We start from the raw sequence: 17,025 nt of genomic DNA on the forward strand, positions 1-17,025 counted from the left end.
CCATCAGGGGAACTCCATGTTTTGTTTCCACTTTTCGTTTATTGTCTGCATTTTCTTGGCATGAAGCCTACACTAAAATTAAAAGCTAAGAAGTGAAAGCCATATTTTCACAGCAGGACTTTCCCCTAGAAACAGGCCTCAGTAAGATTTGGACCGGCCTTCCGCTGAGGCTCTTTCAGGGGAAGTAATGTTGTCACTTAACTTAGTGTTTGTCAGACTTCTTGTCTCCAGATTTACACTTTTTGGCTATTTGTGGTCAAATCCAACTAAACACTATGGAGATATTCACTCTCTGTTTCACATAGGAAACTTCACTGACTTCTATAAATGCATATTTTTTATGAAAAATGTTACATACTGTATGTATTGTATTTTTTACCACTAGGACCAGTGTAACATGGGTCAACTTATGACAGAATAGCATCCAAAATAGCTTTAAGCTAGTGATAGAAAAATGATTGGCATAATTTGGGTATAATTTAATCTCTCATTTTCTCATTTACTTATTTCAATTACCCATTTTCAGTACTCTCATTTTAAATAGAGTAAAAAATAGTGACTGAAAGTACATTTTTTGTATCTTTTTTAACATAAAAGTCAGTGAAATGAGTTGCTGAAAGGGATAGTTCACCCAAAAATTAAAAGTCTCTCATCATTTCCTCACCCTCATGTCATCCCAGATGTGTATGACTTTGTTTCTTCTGCAGAACAAAAATTAAGATTTGTGGAAGAATATTTCATATCTGTAGGTCCATAAAATACAAGTGAATGGGTGCCAAAATTTAGAAGCTGCAAAATCCACATAAAGGGAGCATAAATGTTATCCATATGACTCCCCAGTATGCCCAGTAGGGGGCAATATGCATGAAGAATGTGAATCACCAAAAACAGAACGAGAAAGTGAAAGTGAAGGAAAAAGGACTTAAAGGAAAAGTTCACCCAAAAATGAAAATTTTCTGATAATTTACACGTGACCTTACCAACGAGTTTATGTCATCCCTCTCATAAGCGCACGTCACAGAGATGTATGGAAGCAAACATTTGGATGGCCTGAGGGTGAATAAATTATCAGCAAATTTTCATTTTTGGGTGAACTATTCCTTTAAATATTGATCTGTTTCTCACCCACACCTATCATTTCACTTCTGAACACATGGATTTAACCACTGGAGTCATTTCGATTACTTTTATGTTGCCCTTATGTGGATTTTGGAGCTTCAAAATTTTGGCACCCATTCACTTGCATTGTATGGACCAAAAGAGCTGAAATATTCTTCTAAAAATCTTCATTTGCGTTCTGCTGAAGAAAGAAAGTCATACACATCTGGGATGGTATGAGGGGGAGAAAATGATGAGAGAAGTTTAACTTTTGGGTGAACTACTCCTTTAAACCTTCAGAAAATGCTGATCGACTACCTCAGGTGAAGCTGTTTTATTTTCTATTTATTTTACAGTACATTGGGTTTGCAATTTTTGCAAACCATATTACCACAATTTTGGACATTTCTAAATACAGTTTAAACCCTGGTTTGAATGATCTTGTAATCAACACTATATAAACATAAAAATTACATAAATGTCAATAAAAACAAAATACATGAAACAAAAACTATGCCACAATGGGCAACAAGGCTACTTTAATTAGCCTATCAGTCAGTACAGACGCTAGCTAGTTTGGGACCAATTGTGGGTTTTGATGAATTTATATTTCCCATGCAGACATCTGGGTAGGGTTGCACCAGCTGTGCGTAAGTTCTCATGTAAGTTGGGACATAAAGTTCACACTAAAGGCTTAGTAACTACTAATTAGTTTGTAACTAAGTCAGTGCTTAATTTGGTTGCACCACCTGTTCTTAAGGCAAGACTTAACTAGTAGGTCATAAGCTCTCTGTAAAGTAATGCGTAGTCGCATAATATGTTTACCTGTATTGATCCAATAAACAGCCTTCAAATTTGTACACAGAAGTGTTAAAAAGCCGTGAATTTCGCTACGGTTGATGTTCAAACCTTGTCTGCTCGTGTAATTGTCAGCTGTAATAAATTATATCCCCATTAAAATACAACACGTAATAAAAGTAGATTTGATAAATAGTAGATTTGCCCTATGTAAATAACAATATATATGAACTGTATCTAAAATAAATAAGGGGTGATAAATAAATACTAATACAACAGGCTGGAAAAATAGACATTTATTCATTTTAATATCCTGTATATATTTTGAATGTGTTGAAACTTGACACCGGGCGACTCATCCTGAAAAATGCACCGTTAGATCGGTTTCATGCTGAAGAGACGTTTAAAAGTACGTTTTTTTGCTCTCTCTTAAATGTAAACGAGTGTAAATGCCAACACCATCATATATGTCGAAAGGACTGAAGCCTATCACGCAAAACATCATTGAGCTCATTGATGTCATTAAACATCATTCTGCTTTTTTATTCCAACCGTTACTCCTGGTCGGAGTCTGTCGTAAATATTTAGCTTATACGTAGGGTTACGTCCTACCTAAGTTTAATGGTGCAACAATCAAATATTTAGGAGTGCGTAAATTGTGACTTAGGTGCCCATTTACGGCACAACTAGGCTAAGTTGTAACTTACGCACAGCTGGTGCAACCGGCCCCAGATGTATTGCAAATGACCTACTTTTCAAGCTACAGTGTTACTTGTATGACATAATATTTTATCTAATATATGTAACAGTTTAAAAAACAACTTGCTTTACTTAGCAAAAAAGTAATGGGACACCAAAGTATACCCTGTATCGCCGGTTCATCTTGTTGTTTGTTTTTGAGTCTGTGAGCATAATCGGCGTTTCCATGGGAACGCTGATCCTCCAGGGCGGGGAGGCGTCGATTACGGTAATGGCTTCCTCACGCGCTCCACACGTCTTCCTGTGATTGCAAGCCCTACTTTACCCCTTGTGTTTTCCCTGTACGTTTGCTGGTTTATTGTTTGCTGTACCTTCTCGTTGTTCTCTTGTTTAGTGTGAAGTTCTGTTGGTGTGTGCCCATCAGATCGCCGTTGCCTGGTGATCGCGCTCCAGGAGGTTTGCTTGGATTCTGCCCGCGTGTCGGGAGACTTGTTGTCTGGGCTCTGCTTCGCACCACACATACTGCTACAGATTGTTCCGGATCTCCAAAGCACTGCACACTGACGAACACGTTATATAAGCGCTTTTTGTGTTGATCGTTCAATTAAAGACTTTAACTTTGTCTCTGCTTTTGGATCCTGTCTTCCCCGCAAGTGTGACACTGTATTGGAAAGTGCCACTGAGTGACGTGACACAAGAACTCCAAAACAACCATAACTTATTTTTTTTTTATTTTTTATTTTTTTTTACTCATTACTGTAAAACAGCAATTATAGTAGATATTACAACAGGAAAATTTCTTTATACAGAAGTGCATACTGCTTTTGGTATAATATGGTAATATGTGCATTGCTATTGTAAATAATGATGTGTATTCGGAATACTGCAGTGGTATTTATTTAGATCGACACTGCCCTCTAGTGGTGCAAGGTGATTTTCATGAGGCATTGCAGGGAACGATTGTACAATATGGGAATTCTATTTGTTTATTTGTCAGCTTCATATTCATACACTTGTGTATACATTCCTAGGGTAGTATTGGCTAAAGTGGGCTACACGGAATAGTAACTACAGTGACAGACAGCAAGCATTTGCTAGATACTATTCTATAGGGGCACATACTACGCTCCTATCTTTTAAGTCATCAGATAGCACCTTCACCTGAATTTTGAAACTTTGGCACACTAAGAAGCCAACTTCTCTGTCCACAAAAGATTGCAACAGTGGTCGCTTATCGGATTCAAGAAACAAATTCATATTGAGAGTAAACACTTTCAAAGTAACTTATAGGAGAAAAAACAAAGGTACAAGGTTGAGTAGCAGCCTACTTCTGTAGTATGTCTTTATGAGGGAATGAATGAGCTACACATCCCTTAAAGTAATAGTTCACACAAAAATGCGAATTCTCTCATTATTTACTAACCCTTATGCCACCTAATATGTATGACTTTATTTCTTCTGTGGAAAGCAAACAAAGTTATTTTGATGGTGATATGATGCGTTTATTTTCATTCAATGCAAGTCAATGGGGTCCAACTCTTTCAAGTTAAAAGCACATAAAATCGGCATAAAGGTAATTCATATGACTCCAGTGGTTTAATCCATGTCTTCTGAAGCTATGATCGGTTTTGGGTGAGAAACAGACCAAAAGGTAACTTTTTTTTTTCACTTTAAATCTTGACATCTGTAGTCTCTAGATGTGATCATCATGAGAGATGCTAGTTTTCACTCCCTCGCGCTTGACGTGCACAGAGCACGCTCGGGTCATGAACGTGTGCTGTACACTGCGATCTGCACGTGCGTGAAGCACGAGGAAGTGTAATTGAGGTTTTTTGTGTATTTTTATGTATTTTTTTTTTTTATCAAACTGTCATTTGTACTATATAAATGTAACCACTGATGATTATTAAAAGTTTTATATTTTGAGGGGGCCTATGTAGCTCAGCGAGTATTGACTCTGACTACCACCCCTGGAGTCACAAGTTCGAATCAGGGGTGTGTTGAGTGACTCCAGCCAAGCCTCTTTAGCAACCAAATTGTCCCGTTTGCTAGGGAGGGTAGAGTCACATGGGGTAACCTCCTCATGGTCGCGATTAAGTGGTTCTTGCTCTCAATGGGGCTTGTGGTAAGTTGTGCGTGGATCGCGGAGAGTAGCAAAGTGCGCAGAGCTCGTCACTCACACATCTGCTTCTTGCATGGCGTCACGTGACCTCCATGATCCATCATGTCTTTATCGTTAGACATAAATGTAAATGTAGACACATTTATCTGAGGTATTAGCCTAAATCTTAACATACAACTTACAATGCATTTTAATAGAAAAATACTTTGTTTTCAACAAATAATTTTGCTGTAATTAATGCATTTGAAAATACAGTGGCCCCAAATGTCTACATACAAATGTATACATTTCATTGCATTGATTAGATATCAAAATATCAAACCAAGTGGCATCTGCAAACAAATTATGCTTTTCTCTGCAACTGTTTTTGGCCATATTTGAAATCACTTTTATTTGCAGCTGTGATTTTTAGTGGATATACAGTATGAAGTGAGTCCCCAGGTGCAGTTCATCACATTATCTACAGATATTTTATACAAACAGAAAGTGTCCAAGTATTTATCTTTTGTTTTATCATTTAAAACCTGACAAACTTTTTTTTTCTATTAAAGTGTCCCATCTTTCTTTAAAATAAACGCCACTTGCTGACCAGGGGCGTTGCTAGCATTGTGTGAGGTAAGGGAGTTTATGGTGACCACCTCTTCAAGCTTCAAAAGCACGCGGAAGTATAATTCATAAGTCTAATAAATTATTTGAGACTCACGATTGTTCTGAAAACATACAATAAGATTTGGTGAGAAACAAACCAAAATCTAATGTATTATTTAGTGGAAATTATCACCAATCATTGCTCTTATGTTCCCATTCATGAGAGTTCACAAGCGATGGTACATTCTGTCGATCACTTGGTTTCTATTTGCAATGGGTAATCCTGTCCGCTGTGAACTGGCACCGGTCCAAAAAATTTCTCATAACAGTATATTGAAACCAGCATCTCATGAGCCGGTTAAAAACTACTTGATTTTGGCCAAAAATGCTACACTACCGAATGTTTTTGCTGATGTATCGCTCTCCTCAGTCGGAGGTCTGTCACACACACTGTCATGGTCCCGGTGGGTCTACCTGGTTTTTTCCTGTGTGTCTGCATGTTGTTGTTTGTGATTTCTTCTGCAATGTGAGAGGTGTAATTTGCATCGTTCATGAGCTGAATATCTCCACCTGTCCCTCGTTTTCCCCTGCCTATTTATTCCCCTTCATTTCTCGTGTTCAGTGCAAGATTGTCGTTTCATGTCAGCGTTTCAGTCTTGCTTGTCAGTCGGTCTTGTTTTGTTTGTTTCTCTCTCCCCAAGTTTTGTTCCTGTCATCGCCCATCTCTGGCTTACCTCTCTGTGGATTATTCACTGGACTGCCTTACCTGTTATAACTTACCGTCAGGGGTGGAAAGAATACTGAAAAATCATGCTCAAGTTAAAGTACTATTACTTCCCAAAAAATGTAGTGTGAGTAGAGTAAAAGTAGCAGACCTAAAAACTACTCAAGAGTAAAAGAGTAGCTAATTTAAAATTACTCATGATTAGTGAGTATTGAGTACTGAGTTTTGAAAATTATGCCCCATTATAATAAACACTGTATGCTATCATGTAAACCCTATCATGATGGCACTGTGGATGGCCGCCTTGGTGTGGAGCGCTCCTATTGTTTTGTAGTTTTTGTTTGTTTGTTCTGTGTTTAGTAATCTTTTTCCAGTCAGTTTTACCAGAGACGAACTGCTGAACATTCGACAGCATATACCAGTCAACCTTTTCCCGGATTTTGAATATTCAGATGTTTTGTTTGACATTTTAGTCGGAGGCACGGCTGTGCTGTTTAAACGTGCTACGAGACGCAGGCAAGGGAAGCGAGCAGGCGCGCTGGTCAGGCTGCATCAGTGTGGATTTCAAACAGTGCTGCCAAGCATTCATCTTGCGAATCTCCGCTCTCTCCCTAACAAAACGGACAAACTACATCTCCTCACCCATACAAACAAGGACTTTTCAAACTCTGCTGCCTTGTGCTTCACAGAAACCTGGCTGAGTGAAGCCATTCCAGACAGCGCATTACATCTGCCGGGCTTTCAGCTGTTCAGAGCGGATCGCATCGCGGAGTTAACACGGAAAACGAGAGGCGGTGGAACATGCTTTTACATCAGTGAAAGTTGGTGTACAAATGTAACAACGTTAAAGAGGATGTGCTGTCCTAATTTGGAAGGGCTCTTTATTAACTGTAAGCCTTTCTACTCGCCGCGGGTGTTTTCCTCATTTATTCTGGTGAGTGAATATATCGTGCCAAACACGTGTTTGAATGCGGCGCTGCAACAGCTGGCTGATCAAATCACAGACACGGAACAACAATACCCGGACTCTGTTATTATTATTCTTGGGGATTTTAACAAAGCAAACCTCACACGTGAACTGCCCAAATACAAACAGCACATTATATGCCCAACCAGAGACAAAAATATACTGGATCACTGCTACACAGCAATAAAGGATGCATATCACTCTGTCCCTAGAGCAGCATTGGGACTATCTGATTACTGTCTGGTTCATCTTCTTCCAATCTACAGACAGAAATTAAAATCTGCTAAGCCTGTAGTAAGGACTGTAAAGATATGGACCAATGAAGCAGAGCTGGAACTACAAGCCTGCTTTGACTGCACTGATTGGAGTGTTTTTGAAGCTGCAGACACCAATCTGGATGAGCTCACAGATACTGTAACATCATATATCAGTTTCTGTGAGGATATGTGCATTCATACTAGGACTTATTTAACATTTAACAATGACAAACCATGGTTTACAGCAGAACTCAGGCAGCTTCGTCAGGCCAAAGAGGATGCTTACAGAGTTGGGGATAAAGTCTTGTACAATCAGGCCAGGAACACACTGAATAAGGGAATCAGAGTGGCTGAAAGAAGATACTCTGAGAAGCTTAAAAACAAGTTTTTCAAAAACAAGTTTTCAGCTAACGACCCTGCATCAGTGTGGAGTGGCATGAAACAACTTACGAATTACAGGACTCCTGCCCCCAACCCTGTGGTGGACCAACAACTGGCTGACGTCCTGAATGTGTTCTACTGTAGATTTGAAAGGCCCAATCTCTCACCCCACACCCACTCTGACCTTCACTTCACACAAACACCAACACCTCCTGCAACCCCCCTCCTCCCCCCTCCTGCTACTCAACCTGCACTTAAGATCTGTGAAGATGATGTGTACCGTGTCTTTTGAAAACAAAGGATAAGGAAAACACAGGGCCCAGATTGTGTTTCACCTGCATGTCTTAGATCCTGTGCTAACCAGCTGGCCCCCATCTTCACACAGATCTTCAATAGATCACTGGAGCAGTGTGAAGTCCCATGCTGCTTCAAACGTTCCACTATCATCCCCATCCCAAAGAAACCAAAAATCACAGGACTTAATGACTATAGACATGTCGCCCTGATGTCTGTGGCCATGAAGTCATTTGAGAGACTGGGGTTGGCCCACCTGAAGGACATCACTGGACCCTTTCTAGATCCCCTTCAATTTGCTTATCGAGCAAACAGGTCTGTGGATGATGCAGTCAACATGGGATTGCATCATATCCTGCAACATCTGGACAGACCAGGGACATATGCAAGGATCCTTTTTGTGGACTTCAGTTCGGCTTTCAACACCATCATCCCAGCTATTCTCCGGACTAAATTACACCAACTCTCTGTTCCCACGTCTATCTGTCAGTGGATTACCAGCTTTCTGACAGACAGGCAGCAGCTTGTGAGACAGGGGAAATTAACTTCCAGCACCTGTACAATCAGCACTGGTGCCCCCCAGGGATGTGTGCTCTCCCCACTACTCTTCTCCCTCTACACCAACGACTGCATCGCCATGGACCCCTCTGTCAAGCTCCTGACGTTTGCAGACGACACCACTGTCATCGGCCTCATCCGAGATGACGATGAGTCTGCATACAGAAGGGTGGTTAAACAGCTGGCTGTCTGGTGCAGTCAAAACAACCTTGATCTGAACACGCTCAAAACAGTGGAGATGATTGTGGACTTTATGAGGAACCTCCCAACACTGTCCCCCCTCACTATTCTAAACAGCACTGTGGCAGCAGTGGAGTCATTCAGGTTCCTGGGCACTACCATCACACAGAACCTGAAGTGGGAGACCCACATTGACTCCATTGCGAAAAAGGCCCAGCAGAGGTTGTACTTCCTTCGCCAGTTGAGGAATTTCAACCTGCCACAGGCGCTGCTGGTACAGTTCTACTCAGCAGTCATTGAGTCTGTCCTCTGCACTTCTATAACTGTCTGGTTTGGTTCAGCTATGAAATCGGATATCAGAAGACTACAAAGTACAGATCAAACTGCTGAGAGGACCCCTGCCCTCCCTTCAAGAACTATACACTTCCAGAGTGAGGAAAAAGGCTGGAAAAATCACTCTGGACCCCACTCACCCTGCCCACTAACTTTTTGAACTGTTGCCCTCTGGCTGACGCTTCAGAGCTCTGAGCACCAGAACCGTCAAGCACAGGAACAGTTTTTCCCCCAGGCTATCCTTCTCATGAACAGTTAAAACTGTCCCTTTGAGCAATAATTAATGTGCAATACACAGCTTAGTCTTTTTATATTATCCAACACATCCTACCTCTTCTGCCATTACATTCCCTTGCACTGTATATAACCGATTTGTATTTAGATTTGCACTACGTATGTGTGTGTGTATGTATGTATGTATGTATATGTATGTATATATATATATATATATATATATATATATATATATATATATATATATATATATATATGTGTGTGTGTGTGTGTGTGTGTGTGTGTGTGTATGTATTTATATATAATATATATATGTATGTGTGTATGTATGTGTGTGTGTGTGTGTGTGTGTGTGTGTGTATATATATATATATATATATATATATATATATATATATATATATATATATATATATATATACAGTTGTGCTCAAAAATTTGCACACCCTGGCAGAAATTGTGAAATTTGGCATTGATTTTGAAAATATGACTGATTTATTTAAGGATAGTGATCATATGGAGCCATTTATTATAACATAGTTGTTTGGCTCCTTTTTAAATCATAATGATAACAGAAATCACCCAAATGGTCCTGATCAAAAGTTTACATACCCTTGAATGTTTGGCCTTGTTACAGACACACAAGATGTCACACACAGGTTTAAATGGCAATTAAAGGTTAATTTCCCACATTTCCCACAGGTTAATTTGTGTCTTTTTAAATTGCAATTAGTGTCTGTGTATAAATAGTCAATGAGTTTGTTAGCTCTCACGTGGATGCACTGAGCAGGCTAGATACTGAGACATGGGGAGCAGAAAAGAACTGTCAAAAGACCTGCGTAACAAGATAATGTAACTTTATAAAGATAGAAAAGGATATAAAAAGATATCCAAAGCCTTGAAAATGCCAGTCAGTACTGTTCAATCACTTATTAAGAAGTGGAAAATTCGAGGATCTCTTGATACCAAGCCAAGGTCAGGTAGACCAAGAAAGATTTCAGCCACAACTGCCAGAAGAATTGTTCGGGATACAAAGACTTACCCACAGGTAACCTCAGGAGAAATACAGGCTGCTCTGAAAAAAGACGGTGTGGTTGTTTCAAGGAGCACAATACGACGATACTTGAACAAAAATGAGCTGCATGGTCGAGTTGCCAGAAAGAAGCCTTTACTGCACCAATGCCACAAAAAAGCCCGGTTAAAATATGCCTGACAACACCTTGACTCACCTCACAGCATCTGGCATACTGTAATTTGGAGTGACGAGACCAAAATAGAGCTTTATGGTCACAACCATAAGCGCTATGTTTGGAGAGGGGTCAACAAGGCCTATAGTTAAAAGAATACCATCCCCACTGTGAAGCATGGTGGTGGCTCACTGATGTTTTGGGGGGGTGTGAGCTCTAAAGGCACAGGAATCTTGTGAAAATGAATGACAAGATGAATGCAGCATGTTCTAAGAAAATACTAGCAGACAATTTGATTCTTCTGCATGAAAGCTGCGCATGGGATGCTCTTGGACTTTCCAGCACAACAACGACCCTAAGCACAAGGCCAAGTTGACCCTCCAGTGGTTACAGCAGAAAAAGGTGAAGGTTCTGGAGTGGCCATCACAGTCTTCTGACCTTAATATCATCGAGCCACTCTGGGGAGATCTCAAACGTGTGGTTCATTCAAGATGACCAAAGACTTTGCATGACCCGGAGGCATTTTGCCAAGATGAATGGGCAACTATACCACCTGCAAGAATTTGGGGCCTCATAGACAACTATTATAAAAGACTGCACGCTGTCATTGATGCTAAAGGGGGCAATACACAGTATTAAGAACTAAGGGTATGCAGACTTTTGAACAGTGGTCGTTTCATTTTTTTCATTGTTGCCATGTTTTGTTTTATGATTGTGCCATTCTGTTATAACCTACAGATGAATATGAATCCCATAAGAAATAAAAGAAATGTTTTGCCTGCTCACTCATGTTTTCTTTAAAAATGGTACATATATTACCAATTCTCCAAAGGGTATGCAAACGTTTGAGCACAACTGTATATACTGTATATATGTGTGTATATATATGTATGTATGTATATATGTATTCTATATATACTTTTTTCTTTTCAATATTTCTCTTTTTTTATTCAATTTTAATTATTTTTTAAAAGTCTTGTTGCTGTTTTTTGTATTGTTGTGTACTGGAAGCTCCTGTCACCAAGACAAATTCCTTGTATGTGTAAGCATTCTTGGCAATAAAGCTCATTCTGATTCTGATTCTGATTCTGATGCTGCAATTTCAAAATGTAGCACACATACCATAATTTACATTCCATTTTATGGCTGTTTGCCAGAAAGAATAAAAAATCTAGGTATTTTATAGGTATTATATTTTATATGTCTTTTGACGGCCAACTATTAAAATACATCACTTATCTATGATGAACACTACATGAATATCATTCCAAAAAAATAAAAGGGCCACATGATTACAGAAATGAAAATATGAAAAAGTTATTTTCAATGCACTGATCACCATTTTAAAATGGAATGTATGAAACAATTACATTAAAATCAAGTTATGTGTGGGGTCTAAAATGCCCTTAATGCCGACAAAGCGAGTTATTGTTGCGCATAAAACATGTTCAAAACAATGCAAAGAATGAAAAAAAAATAAAAATTGTCCCACACAATAAAGAAGGTAGAGAAGGGGTGGGAAGAATAATTCAACCAAAAATGAAAATTCTCTCATCATTTACTCACCCTTATGTCATCCTGGGTGTGTGTGACTTTCTTTCTTCAGCAGAACACAAATGAAGATTTTTAGAAGAATTTCTCAGCTCTTTTGGTCCATACAATGCAAGTGAATGGGTGCCAAAAAGTCAGCATAAAAGTAGCCTAATCCATGTGACTCCAGTGGTTTAAACTTTGTCTTCAGAAGTGATATGATAAGTGTGGGTGAGAAACAGATCAATATTTAAGTCAATTTTGACTATAAATTTACTATAAACCCTGCTCAGCCAAATCTTTCACTTTCACATTCTTCTTGTGTTTTTGGTGATTCACATTCGTCATGCATATCGCCACCTACTGGGCAGAGATAAGAATTTATAGCTCATGCCTCGCTCACGGAGGACATGTGAACCCGGCGTCAGGCAAACATTGCGCAGTTACAGACGTCAGGAAATAAAAAGTCAATTTTTTATATTTTATCTAGAACAACCAACCAGTGGTGGTCTTGCTATTGCGATCAATGTAATGAACATCCCAGGTCTAGATGTAGAACATAGACTAAGTATACAAAATTACTCAAAAGTTTACCATCAATATCGAGGGCATCTCTTTTTTTCCGATAAACATCAAGATCGTTTTATCACCCAGCCATATTGATAACATTGCATTAATCTCTCACAGCAGCCCAATAACCTCAGTGATAGATAGCTAAATTACAGGCTACGTGACATAGAATTTAGTAAGCAGAATATAAAATGTACCTCGATATGTTTCTTCAAATTAGAGGCAGAATTAATGCTGATATCTGGCTTGATCAAACTAAACTCGCATGACATGATAAAGCAATTGGACTTTTTCACTGTGAAAAGCCCTTCCAGGTGTTGAACTGCTGTTTGAGGCATAGTCCACATCCATGACAGTTGGGGCCCGAGCTACAGCTGCCATTAAAATTTTCTAAGCATGTTTTGATTTGACGGGTGTCACACTCTCGTAGCCAATCACGTTGATGGATAAAAATAAAATCAGGACAGGGAAGTAGCGAACACAGAGGGAGGGAAAATAGCGCAGTAAAAGTACAGTTACAGCACTTAAAATTTACTCAAGTAAAAGTATACTATTCTTAAACTACAATTTCTAGGAAAAACTACTTAATTACAGTAACGTGAGTATTTGTAATTCGTTACTTTACACCCCTGCTTACTGTCATCGGAAGCTCTCCGCCCGGGTGTCCCACGCGATTCTTCCTCATCATCCTCACCTCTGTCGTCTGAAGTCATCCAGCCATCAGCAGCCTGAGCGGGGATTATCATTACTATTTCCATCTCATTGTGTCTTCAATAAAGACTGTTTACTTGTATTCTCCGCATCCTTGGGTCCTTCCTTTAGTACTCGTAACACACACTCACCGGTTCAGAACAGAGAAGGGGTGACAGACAATCCCACCTCATCTATCTCTCTATGTTTGACTGAATGCTGTATTTAAAAAAAATAAGGCTAGGCATAGAAATGCATCTATTCTCCGACTACAAACTCATCAGACATATTTAGTAAGTTCTGTTCTCTGGTTTGTGTGCAGCTGTGTTGTGTTCTGTCATTACAACATTACATTTCGGTTTGTTTCTCACCAAACCACATCGTATGCCTTCAGAACAAGTGTGAGTCTCATGGAATAATTTTTTTAGACTTCTGATTTGTACATTTGCATGCTTTTGAAGCTTGAAGAGGTGGTCACCATAAAATGCCATTGTATGACATCACTGAGCACAATATTCTTTCACAATTTCTACCTATGTGTTAAGAAAAAGAATGAAAGTCAGATTGGGTTATAACAACACAAGTGTGAGTAAACAATAACTAAATTTTCATTTTTGCTGAACTATCCCTTTAGGATCCCCAAGCTCAGAAACAGGCTTACTGTCATTCTTCCTATAATTACACCACTGCTTTGATTCAAACTTTAGCTGAAAGTGTATAGTGGTATGACTATACAGTGTGAGAATATGTTTCAACAGGACCTATGAGGTGTGATATAGGTGTGCAGCTATTATGTCTGGGGTCTATGTATTTTGTAAGTTCACTAAATTTGCTGTTTCTATCCTTGAAAGATTTCAGTCAATTTAAGGGATTATCATCTTATCATCAAAGATAGAATGCTTACTGTTTATGTCAATGGAGAACCTTTTAGTTTATGATAGGCTACTGGCATGTTCTGACTGGCATTACTCTCATGTACTCTGTCATCACATGTACCATTGTGAAGTTAAATGACCTTTTGCTTACCATAGAGCTGTGTTTCCATGTGTAATACTGTGTTTGTTTCCTTGTATGCCAGATAATGTAGAAACATGTAAACTAATGTGCAAATGTATTACAGTGATTATACAGTTGAAGTCAGAAGTTTATATACACTTAGGTTGAAGTCATAAAAACTCTTTTTAACCACTCCACAGATTTAATATTAGCAAACTATAGTTTTGGCAAGTCGTTTAGGACATCTACTTTGTGCATGACACAAGTGCAATGTCATTGTGCAATGACAGATTGTTTCACTTTTAAATGTTGTGGCGAAATGATCTGCCCCCCTGGCTCGTCATCGTCACCCCGCCTCTTAGGGCCGCCCTTCAGCCAGGCATACGACGGGAGTTGGGCGGGAGAGCGAGAAGAGGTGCATAATTAATAAGCCTCGTTTGGTCAGCGGTGAATGAGGCACACCTGATGGAGATAATGCTTCATCACCGCTGTCTTTAAAATGCAGTGCTCACCTCTTCTCGGGGAGCTGGCTTCAAATCTCCATGTGTGCACACATTGGCATCCTCGCTCGCCCAGGACCAGAGCTAGGAGGGATCGGACAAGTGGGCGCGCTGCCGGACCCATTCTTTGGACTCCCGGACGCCGAAATGAGTCGCCGGGGGTGAACAGCTCACATTGCCGCCGACGGGCTAGATGCCGGGCCGCCTTCCCCTCACACTTGCCGTGGGCCTGGGAAGACAGGCTGCCAGTGACGCTGCCGCCCCACGCGCCGTGAACTTTGGAGGGGAGCGTGAGCGCCCGACTGACCCAGCCCATGCCTGGGCTTCCTATGAACACTACCCCACCCCTTTCACGGAGCCCCATTCACTGCGAGGATGCCAGATTCCCCCTTTTATTATGAACACTATTACCCCTTGGACACTTTATTACCCATTTTGGACACTTTTATGTTTATTATTGTTTCCAAAAAAAGCCTCTCCGAGGTTTGACGCCACACCCACTGTGTCTGTCTCTTGCTCACCCTGCCACATTGTATATATCACAGTTCCAGTGGGTCAGAAGTTTACATACAGTAAGTTAACTGTGCCTTTAAGCAGCTTGGAAAATTCCAGAAAATTATGTCAAGCTTTTAGGCAATTAGCCAATTAGCTTCTGATAGGAGGTGTACTGAATTGGAGGTGTACCTGTGGATCTATTTTAAGGCCTACCTCCAAACTCAGTGCCTCTTTGCTTGACATCATGGGAAAATCAAAAGAAATCAGTCAAGACCTCAGCAAATAAATTGTGGACCTCCACAAGTCTCCGAATTTCCAAACTCCTGAAGGTACCACGTTCATCTGTACAAACAATAGTACGCAAGTATAAACACCATGGGACCACGCAGCCATCATACTGCTCAGGAAGGAAAAGCATTTTGTCTCCTAGAGATGAACATAGTTTGGTGTGAAAAGTGCAAATTAATCCCAGAACAACAGCAAAGGACCTTGTGAAGATGCTGGAGAAAACAGGTAAACAAGTATCTATATCCACAGTAAAACGAGTCCTATATCAACATAACCTGAAAGGCTGCTTAGCAAGGAAGAAGCCACTGCTCCAAAACTGTCATAAAAAAGCCAGACTACAGTTTGCAAGTGCAAATTGGGGCAAAGATCTTATGTTTGGCCCTAATGACCATTGTTGTGTTTGGAGGAAAAAGGGTGAGGCTTGCAAGCCGAAGAACACCATCCCAACCGTGAAGCATGGGGGTGGCAGCATCATGTTGTGGGGGTGCTTTGCTGCAGGAGTGACAGGTGCACTTCACAAAATAGATGGCATCACGAGGAAGGAAAATTATGTGTATATATTGAAGCAACATCAAGACATAAGCCAGGAAGTTAAAGCTCGGTTGCAAATGGGTCTTCCAAAAGGACAATGACCCCAAGCATACCTCCAAAGTTGTGGCAAAATGGCTTAAGGACAACAAAGTCAAGGTATTAGAGTGGCCATCACAAAGCTCTGACCACAAACCGATAGAAAACTTGTGGGCAGAACTGAAAAAGCGTGTGCGAGGCCTACAAACTTGACTCAGTTACACCAGTTCTGTCTGGAATGGGCCAAAATTCCAGCAACTTATTGTGAGAAGCTTGTGGAAGGCTACCCAAAACGTTTGACCAAAGTTAATCAATTTAAGGCAATGCTACCAAATACTAACAAAGTGTATGTAAACTTCTGACCCACTGGGAATGTGATGAAAGAAATAAAAGCTGAAAAAATAATTATCTGTACATTATTCTGACATTTCACATTCTTAAAATAAAGTAGTGATCCTAACTGACCTAAGACAGGGAATGTTTTCTACGATTAAATGTCAGGAATTGTGAAAAACTGAGTTTAAATGTATTTGGCTAAGGTGTATGTAAACTTCTGACTTCAACTGTATATTTGATGGAGTGTTTTTTATTTCATTGGGTGTAGTGAATTAATGGTTGTGTAATGCAGAGGTTAAAGGTTTACATATAGGTACAGCAGTTGCAATCTGCAAACTAGAAAAGTGACTTTTGGCTGACACAAATAACCTTACTTTAAAATTGACATTATATACAAAATTTGCACTTTAAACCTTCTCTACATGCTCATAATTCATTACTGTATCGGCACAATTGTCTTGATTTAACCCTTGTGTGTCAATTTTAAAAAATGTCTGCATCAAAAAACTGCCATAATAATATTATATATTAATATTACTTTCCATTTTCAATGAGTACATTTTATTTAACCAACATCAGTCCTGATCATAACTACCAAATATTCATTAATTTTCAGGATTTTATCCCTTTAAA

Source organism: Myxocyprinus asiaticus, chromosome 15 (assembly GCF_019703515.2).
Source record: "Myxocyprinus asiaticus isolate MX2 ecotype Aquarium Trade chromosome 15, UBuf_Myxa_2, whole genome shotgun sequence".
NCBI lineage: Eukaryota > Metazoa > Chordata > Actinopteri > Cypriniformes > Catostomidae > Myxocyprinus > Myxocyprinus asiaticus.